This window comes from Heptranchias perlo, chromosome 26 (genome assembly GCF_035084215.1).
Source record: "Heptranchias perlo isolate sHepPer1 chromosome 26, sHepPer1.hap1, whole genome shotgun sequence".
NCBI classification, from domain to species: Eukaryota; Metazoa; Chordata; class Chondrichthyes; order Hexanchiformes; family Hexanchidae; genus Heptranchias; species Heptranchias perlo.
Genome location: NC_090350.1, coordinates 8,692,963 through 8,711,212, shown reverse-complemented (window position 1 = coordinate 8,711,212; position 18,250 = coordinate 8,692,963). Strand labels below are relative to the sequence as shown.

General features: G+C 42.9%; 1 protein-coding gene across 1 annotated transcript in view; it reads left to right on the top strand.

Annotated features, from left to right (window-relative positions):
• The first annotated feature begins 1,217 nt into the window (after positions 1 to 1,217).
• Positions 1,218 to 18,250, top strand: part of LOC137342497 (adhesion G protein-coupled receptor B2-like) — a 697,882-nt gene continuing 680,849 nt past the window's right edge. The window contains exon 1 of the mRNA XM_068006399.1: positions 1,218 to 1,634. The gene's annotated coding sequence lies outside the window, so the exon portion shown is untranslated. The remainder of the gene's footprint in view (positions 1,635 to 18,250) is intronic.

Here is an 18,250-nt window from a genome sequence, read left to right as displayed (position 1 = left end):
GTGTACTATTCATTTTTGGGCTCACGGAATAACATAAATGCAGAATCTAATGAGCTTTGGAGATAGCTGGATAACCATAGGAATATTTATGTCAGCTTTAGTAGCAGTCTCACCTCTTGGTCAGTAGGTTGCTGATTCACTGAGCCCCACACTTTAAGCTTCTTGTGCATTTGTTGGTAAAATGGCAAGACAAAAATCGGAGTACATTTGATCGATTTGAGTGCTTTACATCCTTGTTTAATGAACGGTGGTAGATGTTTGATAAGTAAATATACATGTGAAGTACTTTTAATTGTATTGGACGCGAAGCGTTTTCTACTAAAATTAGTGCATGTGGCGAAAACGATGTCGCCATAGTGTGGCTAGTCAGAGATTTCCATTGGATAACACCGGGTTAAACCAAGGGCCAGTCTGTCCATTCAGGTGGCTGTTAAAATCCCATAGCAGTATTTGAGGAGCAAGACCATTCTCCCGAAGTTTGGCCAACCCTCAACCAGCACCACCAAAAACATACTAACTCATCATTCATCACATGGCTGTTTATATGACCAAACTGGTGCGGAAAGACTGCAGGCTCACCTGTACAACTTCGAAGTGACACGATGAGTGTGAAGCACTTTGGCAGGTTCGGGAGAGGTGCTATGCGAATAATGGAGGAGGAGGAGGGGGGTGATGATTCGAACCGAATTCTCACGTGCTGCAGGTTGAGGTGTGAACGGGTAGCGGAGCGGAGCAAGGCGGCCAGACGCGCGCTCCCTCTCCCTCGCGGTGGCGGGGATGGGGAGAGGGAAGCTGTCGCTGACGTTAAGACAGCCAGGTCCAATCTAATTGGTTGCCTGGCGGGCTGGTCTGCGCGTGGGGATGGGAGACGGTTAAGGGGGTGCGCGCGCGCTGCCGGGCGACTGGCGGTTGGTGATGTTGCGCGCGCTGCCGGCGACTGGCGGTTGGTGGTGGTGCGCGCGCTGCCGGTTGGTGGTGGTGCGCGCGCTGCCGGGCGACTGGCGGTTGGTGGTGGTTCGCGCGCTGCCGGCGACTGGCGGTTGGTGATGGTTCGCGCGCTGCCGGCGACTGGCGGTCGGTGATGGTGCGCGCGCTCGCGCGCTGCCGGCGACTGCCGGTCGGTGGTGGTGCGCGCGCTCGCGCGCTGCCGGCGACTGGCGGTTGTGCGCGAGCGGTCGGTAGCAGTGCGCGGGCGCTGTGTCGAAAGGCGAGGGGGGCTAGAAGAGGAGGGGGGAGGAGAGTTTGCAGAGTTTGCCCGGATCTCTTGTCAGTAGCAGCGGCAGTGTGGCGGGGACAGCAGCATGTGCCAGCTCTGTGGGAGAAAGAGAGGGAGAGAGACGAAAGGAATAAAAAGCATCGCACCTCACACAACAGTTCACCTCCGCGATACCGGCACCCTGTGCCAGAGCAGCGGCACCCCGGCACGCACTGCACGGGCAGCAGCCGGCTGGCACCGCCGCTACTCAGGCACTTTTAGCCGCCAAATCTTTCTGGTCGTGAAAGGGGGTGAAAGGAAATAGTGGCAGAATCCTGCGGAAAGAGAGAGAGAGAGAGAGCTCCAGACTCAGGGATGGGAAACTTCATCCGGACAAAATCAGCGGCAAAAGCACCAAACTCCTGCTAGAATCGCAAAGGTAGGCGGACGGAGCCTTGCCCCTCAACTCACACTTAAAAGTGTGCAGAGAAAAGTGGGGAGCGGGTGTGACGGGTGTCTCATGGTCAGGAGCCGGCTGAGCCGTGGGAAGCAGCAAGTATTTTCATAACATTTTATTTAACGGGCTGCAGTTTGATTAAAAATAAAAGCGCTGCAAAGTGTGGCTGATTTCAGGAGTAGCTGAACCCGGTGTGAAATTGGGTGTCATTTTTTATATATGATGGCTGATTTTAGCCAGGCTCTAGCGCCGACAATGGTGAATATCTGATAGTGACGGCCGATCTGGATAGAGATACAGATTATCCACTATAAATATTTCATATACTGTATGTACACGCTGTACAGTGCATGTAAGGAGATGGTGTTTGTTGCATCGAATGAATAATTGCAGATGTTTATTAAAACATGTTTAATCTCCGCAAAGCTCTAGCTGTGGACATCTGTCACATTGACCATCAGCACTGATAGAAGCGGCTTACAATCCCCCATTTTTGAAAGTAATAATACGATTTGCCCACCATTTTGGTATTTAATTCTAAAGAACTGCATTAGTGAAAGTTGTTATTTTAAAAAAAAAATAAAACTACTCTTTCTGAGCTTTTTTTTCTGTTTGTGTATATGCATGTGTTCGAGTGAAACCCAGGAGTAAACGCACTTTGCCAGTTAGTGCGGAAATAGGGGGAAAACACATTTATATCTAATCAGGACAGAACTATTAAACCATATTATTACCCAGACAGGTCCGCAGTCGGCGTGATAGTGTTTGGTTTCAAGAATGACTCCATCACCTCTAACATTTCTTGTAGTTCTTACCATGATGGTTTGGAATTCATTTACAAAAAATATGAAATAAAATCAGAGGCAGAGTTGAAGCCTTGCAGCAGCTAGGTGTATTTCTAGGTTATCTCGGGGACGGGGCTGACAAGGTTAAGTGTGGAAATATTTTATTCTGTATACTTTCTATTTACTGCCTGTCTTATTCAGTATATACGTACCTTGCTGTAGTGGTGTTATTGCGGATGAACAGACACGCATTCATGTTTGTATACTTTATAATCTAATGCATCAGCAAGAGACTAACTCCACAGGGAACATCATCTTACTATGTCTCCGTCTCTTCCTCACTTTCTCTCTGCCGTTTCCCTCCTCTCCCTCTCTCCATCTGTATTTTTTTCTTTTTTTGTATCTCTTCCTCTGTTTCTGTATGTCCTGCACTTAATTTCCTCCTTTCTCACTTTCTTCCAGTCTGTCTTCCCCTCTCCCTATCTCCACCTGTGCGACTATCTCCGCCCCTCTTCCTTTCTCTCTCCCCATCTGTCAAACCAGATCCTTAGACTAATCGGCCGAATAGTGCCCGGCTGTTTGGGAATCTGCTCCCCCAGCCCCCCCTTCCGTCCTCTACTCTTGGTTCCACCAGATTTGCCTCCTGAAGTTTATCAGTGGTGACATTTCTGCATTTCCAGTGCCAGATTCGTTTATCAGCCACGAATGTGGTGTGCAGTGGGGAACAGAGAGGGGTGAGTCCTTGTAATTTGGTCCCAGCATTTCATTTTAAATATAAGCAATAGGCATAAATATCAAGGGCATGAAGATCTGTAACCACCAGTAATGATGTTTGACAACTTGGGTTTGGAGCAAAAAGTAAATCATTTATTTGCGGCTTCATCGAGCTTTACTGTTGTTCCAGCAGCTGCGGGATGTGAAGCCCTCAGTGCTGTAAGTGCTGAACTTGCCTTTATATTTTCGCATCCTATGAATATCTCTGAGTCCAGATGCGTAAAAATAACTGCACTGCTATGCATTCAAAGACGCAAACGGAATTATTTAAGGACCGCATTTAGTGTCTCGCGGCCAAAATTCATGTAGTAGCATTTTATTCTATTCAGAGATTTCTGTGGGAACACGATGCATTTCTGTAGTATTTGGCAAAGAATCTGCATAAGGCGATCTACAATCGTCATAAAACACACAGGTAGAAAATGAACCACGGTTTATTGCCTCAAAATTAACCATAATGTTTATTTTGAACAAGTTGAAAAGTTATAGCTGTTAATGTGAATGGAGGAATAGAACTGATCCTGGAACAACACGGCATTGAAGAGCCACAGCTCTGATCCAACACAGATGTGACATTCTTGCATAATATATACAGTAAGTTAAAACTGACAGTCATCTCTCAGTCTCATATATATTATAATCTATATATAGAATCTTTCAACCGTACTAAATTTCTTGATTATCTTTCAGCTTTCAGTTTTGATGTAAGGTTACATGCAAAATATTAAACATCTTTTCACTTTACAGATGCTGATGGAGCTGCTGCATATTTTCAGTGTTTTTTACTTCTGATTTCCAGCATATGAAGTTTTTAACCTATGCTTGTCCATCTATCCACCTATTTCTTTATGTCTATCATTATCTCTCGCTATCTCACTATGTATATCTATCTGTCTCAAAATATGTTTCTGTTGTCGTTTTTGTGCAGTCTGATTGGTTGACTAAGTGACACAGGCCAATTAGATTGCAGAAAGATGTCAGGCAGATCAATCATCAGGAGCGCTGAAGGCCACGAAAACTGTTAAAAAGTTTGGGGAAAAAGGAGCAAATAACTGAGCCGCTCCACGGTCTTAATTGATGGTTGAAAATAAGTAATCATTCTACTGTGCAGTTTTCAACAACACTTTTGAAACATTTAAATAGATTCTAAATGGGCATTGCACTTTCTCCTAAAAATTAAAAAAAGTGACTCCAGAGTTACTTCAACATAATCATTAGTAAGTATAGATGTCTCTCCCCTCCTTTAAGATGCTCCTTAAAACTTAATTCTTTGACCAAGCTCTTGGTCACCTGTCCTAATATCTCTTTATGTGGCTCAGTGTCAAATTTTGTCTGATAACCTCCTGTGAAGCGCCTTGGATGCTTTACTACATTAAAGGCGCTAAATAAATGCAAGTGTCGTTGTTGAACAGCAACACAACAAGAACATTTTTTTATTATAAGGATAAACGATTCAATGCATCAAAGCACCAACTGAATCCCCAATTTTATTTAATACATTTTTGGAATCCCTATTGTTTTTCTTTTTTGTTCAAGAAAGAAGAACCTGCAATTTTCACCTCGGGTCTTCTGCTATTTTCGGAGTCCCAGTGCCAGCTTACTCTAACCAACACAAGGGAAAGTGAAACTCATATAAGGGCTGACAGTGTACTGTCCTTATAAGGACATAAAGAAATAAACAACCTTGTGGGATGTGGGCGTCCCTGGCAAGGCCATCATTTATTGCCCATCCCTAATTGCCGTTGAGAAGGTGGTGGTGTGCCCCATTCTTGAACCGCTGCAATCTGTGTGGTTAACGTTCTTCCACAGTGCTGTTAGGTAGGGAGTTCGTAGATTTTGACCAGCAACGATGAAGGAATGGCGATATATTTCCAAGTCAGGATGGTGTGTGACTTGGAGGGGATCATGCAGGTGGTGGTGTTCCCATGCACCTGCTGCCCTTGTCCTTCTAGGTGGTAGAGGTCGCGGGTTTGGGAGGTGCTGTTGAAGAAGTCTTGGCGAGTTGCTGCGGTGCAACTTGTAGATGGTACACACTGCAGCCACGGTGTGCCGGTGGTGTAGGGAGTGAATGTTTAAGGTGGTGGATGGAGTGCCAATCAAGCGGGCTGCTTTGTCCTCGATGGTGTCGAGCTTCTTGAGTTTTGTTGGAGCTGCGCTGATCCAGGCAAGTAGAGAGCATCCAGCACTGCTTCTTTCCTCGTTGGCCTGACTTGTGCCTTGTAGATGGTGGAAAGGCATTGGGGAGTGAAGAGGTGAGTCACTCGCTGCAGAATACCCAGCCTCCGACCTACTCTTGTGGTCACAGTATTTATGTGGCTGGTCCAGTTTAGTTTCTGGTTAACGGTGACCCCCAGGATGTTGATGGTGGGGGATTCGGCGATGGTAATGCTGTTGAATGTCAATAGTGGCAATAACAGAGACCTGGCTCAAAGAAGGGGAGGGTTGGGAACTTAATATTCATGGCTACAAGGTGTTCAGGAAAGATAGGGAACGAAAGAAAGGGGGGGGCGTATTGATCAAAGAAACTATTATAGCACTGGAAAGGGATGATGTCGTTGAGGGGTCAAAGACGGAATCTATTTGGTTAGAATTATAGAATCATAGAAAGATTACAGAGCAGAAGGAAGCCACTCGGCGCATCGAGTCCATGCCGGCTCTATGCAACTGTAATCTAGGTAGTCCCACTCCCCCGCCCTATCCCCGTAGCCCTGCAAATGTTTTCCTTTCAAGTACTTATCCAATTCCTTTTTGAAAGCCACGATTGAATCTGCCTCCACCACCCCCTCAGGTAGTGCATTCCAGATCCTAACTACTTGCTGTGTAATAAGTTTTTCCTCATGTCACCTTTGGTTTTTTTGCCATTCAGTTTAAATCTATGTCCTCTGGTTCTTGACCCTTCTGCCAGTGGGAACAGTTTCTCTCTATCTACTCTGTCTAGACCCTTCATGATTTTGAATTAAGGAACATTAGAGGAGCTATTATGCTATTGGAGATAGAGAAACAAATTTGCAGGCAAATTACAGAAAGATGCAAGAACTATAGAGTAGTGATAATGGGGGACTTCAATTATCTCAATATAGACTGGGATAGTAGCAGTGTAAAGGGCAAAGAGGGGGAGGAATTCCTGAAATGTGTACAAGAGAACTTTGTTGATGTGTGTTTCCAGCCCAACGAGGAAGGAAGCAGTGCTGGATCTGGTTCTGGAGAATGAAGTGGGGTAAGTGGAGCATGTTTCAGTGGGGAAGCATTTGGGGAAGAATGATCATAATATCATCAGGTTTAGAATAGTTATGGAAAAAGTCAAGGAACAATCAAGCTTAAAACTACTTAACTGGAGGAGGGCTAAATTCAGTGAGAATGAAAAGGGATCTGGCCTAGGTGGATTGGAATCAAAAATTGGTAGGCAAAACAGTAATTGAACAATTGGAGGTTGTCAAAGAACAGATGGTTCAGGTACAGAGTAGACACATTCCCAAAAGGGGGAAAGGAAGAGCATCCCAAGCTAGAGCTCCCTGGATGACTAAAGATATAGAGATTAAAATGAAACAGAACAAGGAGGCTTATGACAAATGTAAGGTACATGAGACAGTAGAGAACTAAACTGAATGCAGAAAGTACAGAGGGAATAAGGGGGGCAAAAAGAGAGAGTGAGAATAGATTAGCAGCTAACATAAAAGGGAACCCAAAAGTCTTTTATAAACATATAAATAGTAAAAAGGCTGTCAAAGGAATGGTGGGGCCGATTAGGAACAAAAAGGAGATCTTATGGAGGCAGAGAGTATGGCTGAGGTACTAAATGAAAACTTTGCACCTGTCTTCATAGAGAAAAGGATCCTGCCAAGGTAGCAGAATAGGAAGAGGGAGGAGTGATACTGGATAGGATAAAAATAGATAAAGAGGAGGTAGTTAAAAGGTTGGCATTACTCAAAAGTGGAAAAGTCACCCGGTCCAGATGGGATGCATCCTAGATTACTGAGAGCAGTAAGGGTGGAAATTGCCGAGGTTCTGGCCACAATCTTTCAATCCTGCTTAGATATGGAGGATTGCAAATGTTACACCCTTGTTCAAAAAAGGGGAGAAAGATAAACCTGACAATTACAGTCAGCCTAACGTTGGTGGTGGGGAAACTTTTAGAGATAATAATCCGGGACAAAATTAATTGGCACTTGTAAGAGTATGGGCTAATAAATGAATTTGTTAAACACGGATTTGTTAAAGGAAAATCGTGTTTGACTAACTTGATTGAGTTCTTCGATGAAGTAATGGAGAGGGTTGATGAGGGTAGTGCTGTTGATGTTGTGCATATGGACTTTCAAAAGGCATTTGATAAAGTACCACATAATACACTTGTTAGCAGAATTAAAGCCCATGGGATTAAAGGGACATTGGCAGCGTGAATACAAAATTGGCTACGGAACAGAAGGCAGAAAGCAATGGTGAACGGTTGTTTTTCAGACTGGAAGGAAGTATACAGTGGTGTTCCCCAGGGGTCAGTATTAAGACCTCTGCTCTTTTTGATATATATTAATGAGCTGGATTTGGATATACAGGGTATGATTTCAAAGATTGCAGATGACACAGAACTCGGAAATGTAATTAATAATGTGGAGGATGGTAACAGATTTGAGAATGTAAGCAGACTGGTGAAATGGGCAGACACATGGCAGATGAAATTTAACAATGAAATTTAACATAGAGAAGTGTGAAGTGATACATTTTGGTAGGAAGAATGAGGAGAGGCAATATAAACTAAATGGTACAATTGTAATGGGAGTGCAGGAACAGAGAGACCTGGGGGTTATGTACACAAATCTTTGAAGGTGGCAGGACAAGTTGAGAAGGCTGTTAAAAAAGCATATGGGATCCTTGGCATTATTAATAGAGGTATAGAACACAAAAGCAAGGATGTTATGCTAAACCTTTAAAAAACACTTGTTCGGCCTCAGCTGGAGTATTATGTTCCATTCTGGGCACCATACTTTAGGAAGGATGTCAAGGCCTTAGGGAGGATGCCGAAGAGATTTACTGGAATGGTATCAGGGATGAGGGGCTTCAGTTATGTGGAGAGACTGAAGAAGCTGGGGTTGTTCTCCTTAGGACAGAGAAGGTTAAGAGGAGATTTGATAGAGGTGTTCAAAATTATGAATGGTTTTGATAGAGTAAATAAGGAGAAACTGTTTCCAGTGGCAGAAGGGTCGCTAACCAGAGGACACAGATATAAGGTGATTGGCAAAAGAACCAGAGGTGACATGAGGAAACATGTTTTTACACAGCGAGTTGTTATAATCTGGAATGCATTGCCTGTAAGGATGGTGGAAATGAATTCAATAGTAACTTTCAAAAGGGAATTGGATAAATACTTGAAGGGAAAAAAATTACAGGGCTATGGGGAAAGAGCAGGAGAGTGGGACTAATTGGAGAGCTCTACCAAAGAGCCGGCACAGGTATGATGGGTTGAATGGCCTCCTCTGTTATATCATATGATACTATGAAGTTAAGTAGGTAAGTAAATGAACATATGTGAGAGGCATACAGAGGCAATGGGAAACAATCAGGAAAGAAGAGAGAGGGAATGAAGGACAGAGGGTAGGACAAAGAGTGAGAAATACATTTGGAGACAGATATAATGGATGGCAACAAGAGAAAGTTTGGGAAGTATACAGAGAAAGATGGAGAGAGCAAAAGAGAGACAGTGAAAGACAAAGAAAAATGCAGAAGGAATGAAAGAATGGAAAAAAAACAGACACAGTTACAGAATGACACAATTAAAAAGAATGGCCAACAAACAATGCCATGAGAGATCAAACAATGACTTATGGAGAATAATGAATGGAACGAGTTACTGGCAGCAAGATACTTGAGGGATTCAAATGTTTTATTTCTACAGAATAATTGATCATTGGAAGTGAATTATAGACTGTAATCTGAAGAAAAGGTTCACATTTTACAATAATGGCACTCAGGAGTGAATTGCTGGTTGTAATATAATTGATCCGTTCAGATGTTTTTTTGTGCCGAATAATGAATACATGAGAGTGAGTTACAAGCAATAATCTAATTTGTAAGTTCGGTTGGTTTATATGCAGCATAATAATGGATATTACTTCCAGATATCTGTTAGTCTGTATAAATACCATTGGTTAGATTACACCTGTAACTCACACCTAAATATCCATTATTATGCTATATATAAACTAGCTGAGCCTGTACATTAAATTAGTGTCTGTACCTCACTCCTGTGTATCCATTATTCTACATAAAAACGTTCTAAATGCATCAATTAGATTAAAGTCTGTGACTTACTTCCAGATATCCAGTTGAGGGCTTTAGATGGTTTGTGTGCAGTGTAGTGGATCCCTGGGAGTGAGTTACAGACATTATTCTAAAGGAAGAGTTCAGTTGGCTTATATATAGAACAATGGTTATTTAGGAATCATATGCAGGGTTCGGGTGATTTACATATGGAGTAATCAATACTAGGGACTGAGTTATAGAATGTGATCAAGATGAGAGGTTGGAGTGGTTTGCAAACTCAATCATTGGAAAGAATTACTTACATACGAACATACGAATTAAGAGCAGGATTAGGCCATTCGGCCCCTCGAGCCTGCTCTGCCATTTGATAAGATCATGGCTGATCTGATTGTGACCTCAACCCTACTTTCCCGTCTACCTACTATAACATTTGACTCCCTTGTAAATCAGGAATCTATCTAACTCAGCCTTAAAAATATTCAATAACCCTGCCTCCACCGCTCTCTGGGGAAGGGAGTTCCCTCTGAGAGAAAAAAATTCTCCTCATCTCCACCTTAAATGGGAGACCCCTTATTTTTAAACTATGGCCCCTAGTTCTAGTCTCTCCCACAAGGGGAAACATCCTCTCAGCATCTACCCCTTCAAGTCCCTTCAGGATCTTATATGTTTCAATAAGATCACCTCTCATTCTTCTAAACTCCATTGTATACAGGCCCAACTTGTCCAGCCTTTCCTCAAAGGATAAACCCCTCATCCCAGGAATCACTCGAGTGAACCTTCTCTGAACCGCTTCCAAAACAATTATGTCCTTTCTTAAATAAGGATACCAAAACTGCACACAGTATTCTAGATGTGGTCTCACCAATGCCCTGTACAACTCCAGCAAAACATCTCTACTTTTATATTCCATTCCCCTTGCAATAAATGACAACATTCCATTTGCCTTCCTAATCACGTGCTGTACCTGCATACTAACTTTTTGTGATTCATGTACTAGGACGCCCAGATCCCGCTGTACCTCAGAGTTCTGCAATCTCTCTCCATTTAAATAATATATTGCTTTTCTATTCCTCCTGCCAAAGTGGAGAAGTTCACATTTTCCCACATTATACTCCATCTGCCAAATTTTTGCCCACTCACTTAACCTATCTAGATCGCTTTGCAGACTCCTTATGTCCTCTTCACAAATTACTTTCCAACCTATGTGTCATCAGCAAATTTAACAACCATACATTCGGTCCCTACATCCAAGTCATTGATATAGATTGTAAACAGTTGAGGCCCAAGCTCTGATCCCTCTGGCATTCCACTCGTTACATCTTGCCAACCTGAAAATTACCCATTTATGCCTACTCTCTGTTTCCTGTTAGCTAACCAATCCTTTATCCGTGCTAATATGTTACCCCCACACCATGAGCTCTTATTTTGTACAGTAGCCTTTGAAGTGGCACCTTGTCAAAAGCCTTCTGGAAATCCAAGTACACTACATCCACAGGATCCCCTTTATCCATGTTGCTTGTTACTTCCTCAAAGAACTCTAATAAATTAGTCAAACGTGATTTCCCTTTTACAAAGCCGTGTTGTCTCTGCCTGATTGCATTAAGATTTTCTAGGTGCTCTGCTATAACCTCCTTAAAAATAGATTCTAGCATTTTCTGTATGATAGATGTTAAGCTAACTGGCCTGTTGTTTCCTGATTTCTGTCTCCCTCCTTTCTTGAATAGAGGAGTTATATTCGCTATTTTCCAATCTGATCAGACCCTCCCAGAATCTAGGGAATTTTGGAAAATTACTACCAATGCATCTACTATCTCTGCAGCCACTTCTTTTAAGACCCTAGGATGAATTCCGTCAGGACCTGGGGACTTGTCAGCTTTTAGTTATAATATTTTTTTCAAAACTCTTTCCCTGGTGATTATAAGTGTTTTAAGTTCCTCCCTCCCTTTCACCTCTTGATTCACAATTATTTCTGGCATGTTATTTGTATCCTCTACAGTGAAGACAGACGCAAAATATCTGTTCAATTCATCCGCCATTTCCTTATTCTCCATTATTCATTCCCTAGCCTCACTCTCTAGAGGACCAATGCTCACTTTACTTACTCTTTTCCTTTTTAAATACCTGTAGAAACTCATACTATCTGTTTTTATATTTCTAGCTAGCTTTCTCTCGTACTCTAATTTCTCCCTCCTTATTATTCTTTTTGTCATTCTTTGCTGTTTTTTATGTTCTGTCCAATCTTCTCCCTGGCGACCATGTGTGCAGGAAGTGTGTCCAGCTGCAGCTACTGGCTAACCGTCTTTCGGAGCTGGAGCTGCGGGTGGATTCGCTGTGGAGCATCCGCGATGCTGAGACTGTCGTGGATAGCACATTCAGTGAGGTGGTCACACCGCAGGTAAAGATTATGCAGGCAGAAAGGAAATGGGTGACCGCCAGGCAGAGTGAAAGGACTAGGCAGGTAGAGCAGGAGTCCCCTGGGGCCATCTCCCTCTCAAACAGATATTCTGCTTGAGATACTGTTGGGGGAGATGGCTTATCAGGGGAAAGCAGCAAGAGCCAGGTTCGGGGCACCGCGGGTGGCTCTGCTGCACAGGAGGGGAGGAAGAAGAGTGGCAGGGGATTCAATTGTAAGGGGAATCGATAGGCGTTTCTGCGTCCGCAAACGTGACTCCAGGATGGTATGTTGCCTCCCTGGTGCTAGGGTCAAGGATGTCACGGAGTGGCTGCAGGGCATTCTGGAGGGGGAGGGTGAACAGCCAGTAGTCGTGGTCCATATTGGTACCAACGACATAGGTAAAAAAAGGGATGGGGTTCTGCAAGGTGAATTTAAGGAGTTAGGAGATAAATGAAAAAGCAGGACTTCAAAGGTAGTGATCTCAGGATTACTACCGGTGCCACGTGCTAGTGAGTATAGGAACAGGAGAATAGACAGGATGAATGCGTGGCTGCAGGGATGGTGTAGGAGGGAGGGATTTAGATTCCTGGGACATTGGGACCGGTTCAGGGGAAGGTGGGACCTGTACAAGCGTGACGGGTTACACCCGAGCAGGACCGGGACCAATGTCCTCGCGGGCGTGTTTGCTAGTGCTGTTGGGGAAGGTTTAAACTAGAGTGGCAGGGGGATGGGAACCTGAGCGGGGAGTAAGAAGGGAATAAAGTTGAGAGCAGCAAGAGAGGGGAAGATCCAGGGGAAATCCACAATACAAATAGTGCAAACAGTTGTTCAAGAACAAGTGAAAGGGAAAAGCGTAGAGCAGCGGAAAGAAAGTGTACTTTCGGCACGACAGATAAAATGAAAACTAGAAGGCATAAGGCGATTAACCCAGCATCAAAGCTGTGGCAGAGTGTTGGGAACCTGAGCAGGGAGACAGAGGAAAGCGTGTCAGGAAGGGACAGAAGGTAAGGAGTAAAAGGTAAAGTGTTAAGAAAGGAAAAAGCAGGAACTAAGTGTCACAAAACATATTTGAAAGTTCTTTATCTGAATGCACGTAGCATTCGTAACAAAATGGACGAGTTAACGGCACAAATAACTACGTATGGGTATGATCTTGTGGCCATTACAGAAACATGGCTGCAGGGTGACAACGACTGGGAATTAAATATGCCAGGGTATTTAACAATCAGGAAGGACAGACAGGAAGGAAGGGGAGGTGGGGTGGCTATGTTAATAAGGGAAGGAATCACTGTAATACAGAGAAAAGATTGGGACAAAGGATCAGGATAATGAAACAGTTTGTGTAGAGATAAGGAATAATAAGGGGAAAAAACACTCGTCGGCGTAGTATATAGGCCTCCTAATAGTTGCAACTCTGCTGGAAGAAGTATTTATCAGGAAATAGTCGGGGCATGTAATAAGGGAACAGCTATAATTATGGGGGATTTTAACTATCATATTAACTGGACAAATCAAATTGGGCAGGGCAGCCTTGAGGAAGAGTTTATTGAGTGTATTAGGGATGGATTTCTTGAGCAGTGTGTAACTGATCCTACAAGGCGGCAAGCAGCCTTGGACCTGGTCCTGTGTAATGAGCCAGGATTAATTAATAATGTCCTAGTTAAGGATCCCCTTGGAATGAGTGACCATAACATGGTTACATTCCATATCCAATTAGAGGGTGAGAAGGTTGGTTCTCAAACAAGCGTACTGAGCTTGAATAAAGGAGACTATGATGGTATGAGAGCGGAATTGATTAAAGTGGACTGGGAAAATAGTTTAAAGGGTAAGACGGTACATGAACAGTGGTGTTCATTTAAGGAGTTATTTTACAACTTTCAAAAAATATATATTCTACTGAGGAAAAAAGGGTGTAAAAGAAATGACAGCCATCCGTGGCTAAGTAAAGAAATTAAGGATAGTATCCGACTAAAAACAAGGACATATAAGGTAGCCAAACTTAGTGGGAGGATAGAAGATTGGGAATTCTTCAAAAGACAGCAAAAAGTAACGAAAGGATTGATTAAGAAAGGGAAGATAGATTATGAAAATAAATTAGCAAAAAATATAAAAACAGATAGCAAGAGTTTCTATAGTTATATAAAAAGAAAAAGGGTGGCTAAGGCAAACATAGGTCCCTTAGAGGATGAGACCGGGAAATTAATGGTGGGAAACATGGAAATGGCAAAAATGCTGAACAAATATTTTGTTTCAGTCTTTACGGTAGAGGACACTAGAATATCCCAACACTGGACAAACAGGGGGCTCTAGGTGGGGAGGAGCTAAATACGATTAAAATCACTAAGGAATTGGTACTCAGTAAAATAATGGGACTCAAGGCGGATAAATCCCCTGGCTTACATCCTAGGGTCTTGAGGGAAGTGGCAATAGGGATTGTGGATGCTTTGGTAATAATTTTCCAAAATTCTCTGGACTCGGCAAAGGTCCCGGCAGATTGGAAAACTGCTAATGTAACACCCTTATTTAAAAAAGGGTAGTAGGCAGAAGGCTGGAAATTATAGACCAGTTAGCCTAACATTTGTGGTGGGTAAAATTTTGGAGTCTATTATTAAGGAGACAGTAGCGGAACATTTGGATAAACATAATTTAATAGGACAAAGTCAGCATGGCTTTACGAAGGGGAAGTCATGTCTGACAAATTTGCTTGAGTTCTTTGAGGATATAACGTACAGGGTGGATAAAGGGGAACCAGTGGACGTAGCGTATTTAGACTTCCAGAAGGCATTCGACAAGGTGCCACATAAGATTATTGCTCAAGATAAAGAATCACTGGATTGGGGGTAATATTCTGGCATGGGTGGAGGATTGGTTATCTAACAGGAAGCAGAGAGTTGGGATAAATGGTACATTCTCGGACTGGCAACCAGTAGCCAGTGGTGTTCCGCAGGGGTCGGTGCTGGGTCCCCAACTCTTTACAATCTATATTAACGATTTGGAGGAGGGGACCGAGTGTAACATATAAAAGTTTGCAGATGATACAAAGATGGGAGGGAAAGTAGAGAGTGAGGAGGACATAAAAAACCTACAAGGGGATATAGACAGGCTGGGTGAGTGGGCGGAGATTTGGCAGATGCAATACAATATTGGAAAATGTGAGGTTATGCACTTTGGCAGGAAAAATCGGAGAGCAAGTTATTTTCTTAATGGCGAGAAACTGGAAAGTACTGCAGTACAAAGGGATCTGGGGGTCCTAGTGCAAGAAAATCAAAAGGTTAGTATGCAGGTGCAGCAGGTGATCAAGAAGGCCAACGGAATGTTGGCTTTTATTGCTCGGGGGATAGAATATAAAAACAGGGAGGTATTGCTGCAGTTATATAAGGTATTGGTGAGACCGCACCTGGAATACTGCATACAGTTTTGGTCTCCATACTTAAGAAAAGACATACTTGCTCTCGAGGCAGTACAAAGAAGGTTCACTCGGTTAATCCCAGGGATGAGGGGGCGGACATATGAGGAGAGGTTGAGTAGATTGGGACTCTACTCATTGGAGTTCAGAAGAATGAGAGGCGATCTTATTGAAACATATAAGATTGTGAAGGGGCTTGATCGGGTGGATGCAGTAAGGATGTTCCCAAGGATGGGTGAAACTAGAACGAGGGGGCATAATCTTAGAATAAGGGGCCGCTCTTTCAAAACTGAGATGAGGAGAAACTTCTTCACTCAGAGGGTAGTAGGTCTGTGGAATTTGCCACCCCAGGAAGCTGTGGAAGCTACATCATTAAATAAATTTAAAACAGAAATAGACAGTTTCCTAGAAGTAAAGGGAATTAGGGGTTACGGGGAGCGGGCAGGAAATTGGACATGAATTTAGATTTGAGGTTAGGATCAGATCAGCCATGATCTTATTGAATGTCGGAGCAGGCTCGAGGGGCCGATTGGCCTACTCTTGCTCCTATTTCTTATGTTCTTATGTTCTGACCTGCCACTAATCTTCGCGGAATTGTGTGCTTTTTCTTTCAAATTGATACAATCTTTAACCTCCTTAGTTAGCCACGGATGGTACGTCCTTCCCCTGGAGTCTTTCTTTCTCACTGGAATGTATCTTTGCTGAGTGTTATGAAATATCTCATTCAATGTCTGGCACTGCATCTCTACTAACCTATCCCTTAACCTAAGTTCGCAGTTCTCTTTAGCCAGCTCTGTCTTAATGCCCTCATAATTGCCCTTATTTAAGTTTAAAACACTAGTCTTAAATTTACTCTTCTCTCCTTCAAACTGAATGCAAAATTTAATCATGTTGTGATCACTGCTACCCATAGGCTCCTTTACAATGAGTTCATTAATTAATCCTGTCTCATTACACATTACCAGATCTCTCTGGTTGCCTCTAGAACGTGCTGCTCGAAGAAACTGTCCCGAAAGCACTCTATGAACACATCTTCCAGGCTACCTTTGTTAATCAGATTCTTCCAATTTATATGTAGATTAAAATCACCCATGATTATCGCTGTTCCTTTCTCACAAGCCCCCATTATTCTTCCTGTATACCCTGTCCTACCGTGTGGTTACTGTTAGGGGGCCTATAAACTACTTCCACAAGTGACTTCTTACCTTTACTATTTCTCTAACCAAACTGATTCTACATCTTGGACTTTAGAACAAAGGTCATTTCTCTCTATTATACTCATGTCATCCTTAATTAACAGAGCTACCCCTCCACCTTTTCCGAGCTTCCTGTCCTCCCGAAATGTCAAGTACCCTTGAATATTCAGGTTCCAGCCTTTGTCACCTTGCAGCCATGTCTCTGTAATGGCTATCAGATCATATATATTTATTTCTATTTGAGCTGTCAATTCATCCATTTTGTTACGAATGCTACACACATTCAGATATAAAGCCTTTAGTGCTGTCTTAGAAGTAATTGCTTAAGCATTAAAGGATAATAAACAGTTGGCAGTGAGATATGAGACAACAACTGACTTGAATGTTCTGATGATGCCATAAACCATTAAAGCAAATCTCAATGTTATTGGAACCCTAAAAGTCAGCGACTGCATTGTTTCTTTGCCCATCATTTTATTCTTCATCATAATAATATGTACAAAAACTATTTACATTTAAAGTGGAGTTGTTTATCTGGTTTTACACCTGATACTGTTCTTCAGTCACTGGAGAGTGAGGTTATGAATGATGTGGCTGACAGGATAGTACAAATACCAGTGACATTAGAGGGAGGATTTTTCTGGGTCTGCGTGCAGGACACTGGATCTTCTTGGATTATCGAAAAATTGGGCAGTTTCCTTTGCAAATAAACGCTCAAAGCCCACCTGATAGTCCCGGCACTCAGGTGATCCAGCGGAGACCCAAGAAAATCTCAAATTAGACCTGAAGATATATGAGTAAATTCACCAATCCTGCACTCCCAGCAGGGAGCCACATTGAAGGGAGCACTGGTTAGAGAATCAGTGCAACAGTTGTAATTGTTCTTGTATATTCACGCTTTTCCCTTGCAGAATAGTATGAAGTAGTGGAAGGATTCACAGGTGATTAACCTGTGACATGAACACTCCTTCCATAGCTGTACCCGTCATTATACCAGCTCATAGGGTGGTTAGTCCTGTATGGTGGGAGAGTTTTATGGGCTTCCACAACCCATATGATGGGGGGTGGGGGTGGGGGGGGGGGGGTGCAGGGGCAGACGCAAACGCAAGTATCTCTGCAGGATGTCAATCTACAATTCAGAACCAGAGATCCAGTCTCTACTCGTCAGGACTGTGGAGCGGGGTTCAAACCCTGCACCTACTAACTCAGAGGCGGGAATGCTTCCATTAAGCCAAAGGCTCACTCCAGTGTAAAAGTATCTCTGACCCATGCTCCCTTCAAGTGTGGTCCCCTTTGGGATTGATAAATTTAACTTATAGTATCATACAGTCGGTACTAGAGTGATACCTTTTTTTTAGCTGCAGTGGAATATAGGAAATTACAGGTAATATATACATTATAGGGCTGCAATCTAATTGAGTAGTCTGGATGATTTCATTAATTGTGAGCAAAACTAAAATAGTTTATACCCAGACCAAAAAAATTAGACTGTTGAAATTAGCCCAAACTTTTCAATTTTGTTTGAATTGTTTTTTTGAATTTCATGAGATTTTATTTGATTTTGGGTTACATATTTTGATAGTAGTTTTTACAATGGCAAGTGCTGTTGGTGGCAAGTGTGTGCCATGTCATTGGTTCTTGGTGGCAGTCACAATGAAGAATGTTGATAATTTTGAAGTTGATTACCATGAAACAATGTGAATAGTATAAAATGTAAAGGGCGCTAAATTGGGCCGTGTAGCGCCCGTTGTTTCAGCGCTGCACGACCTCTCCAACATCCAAGATGC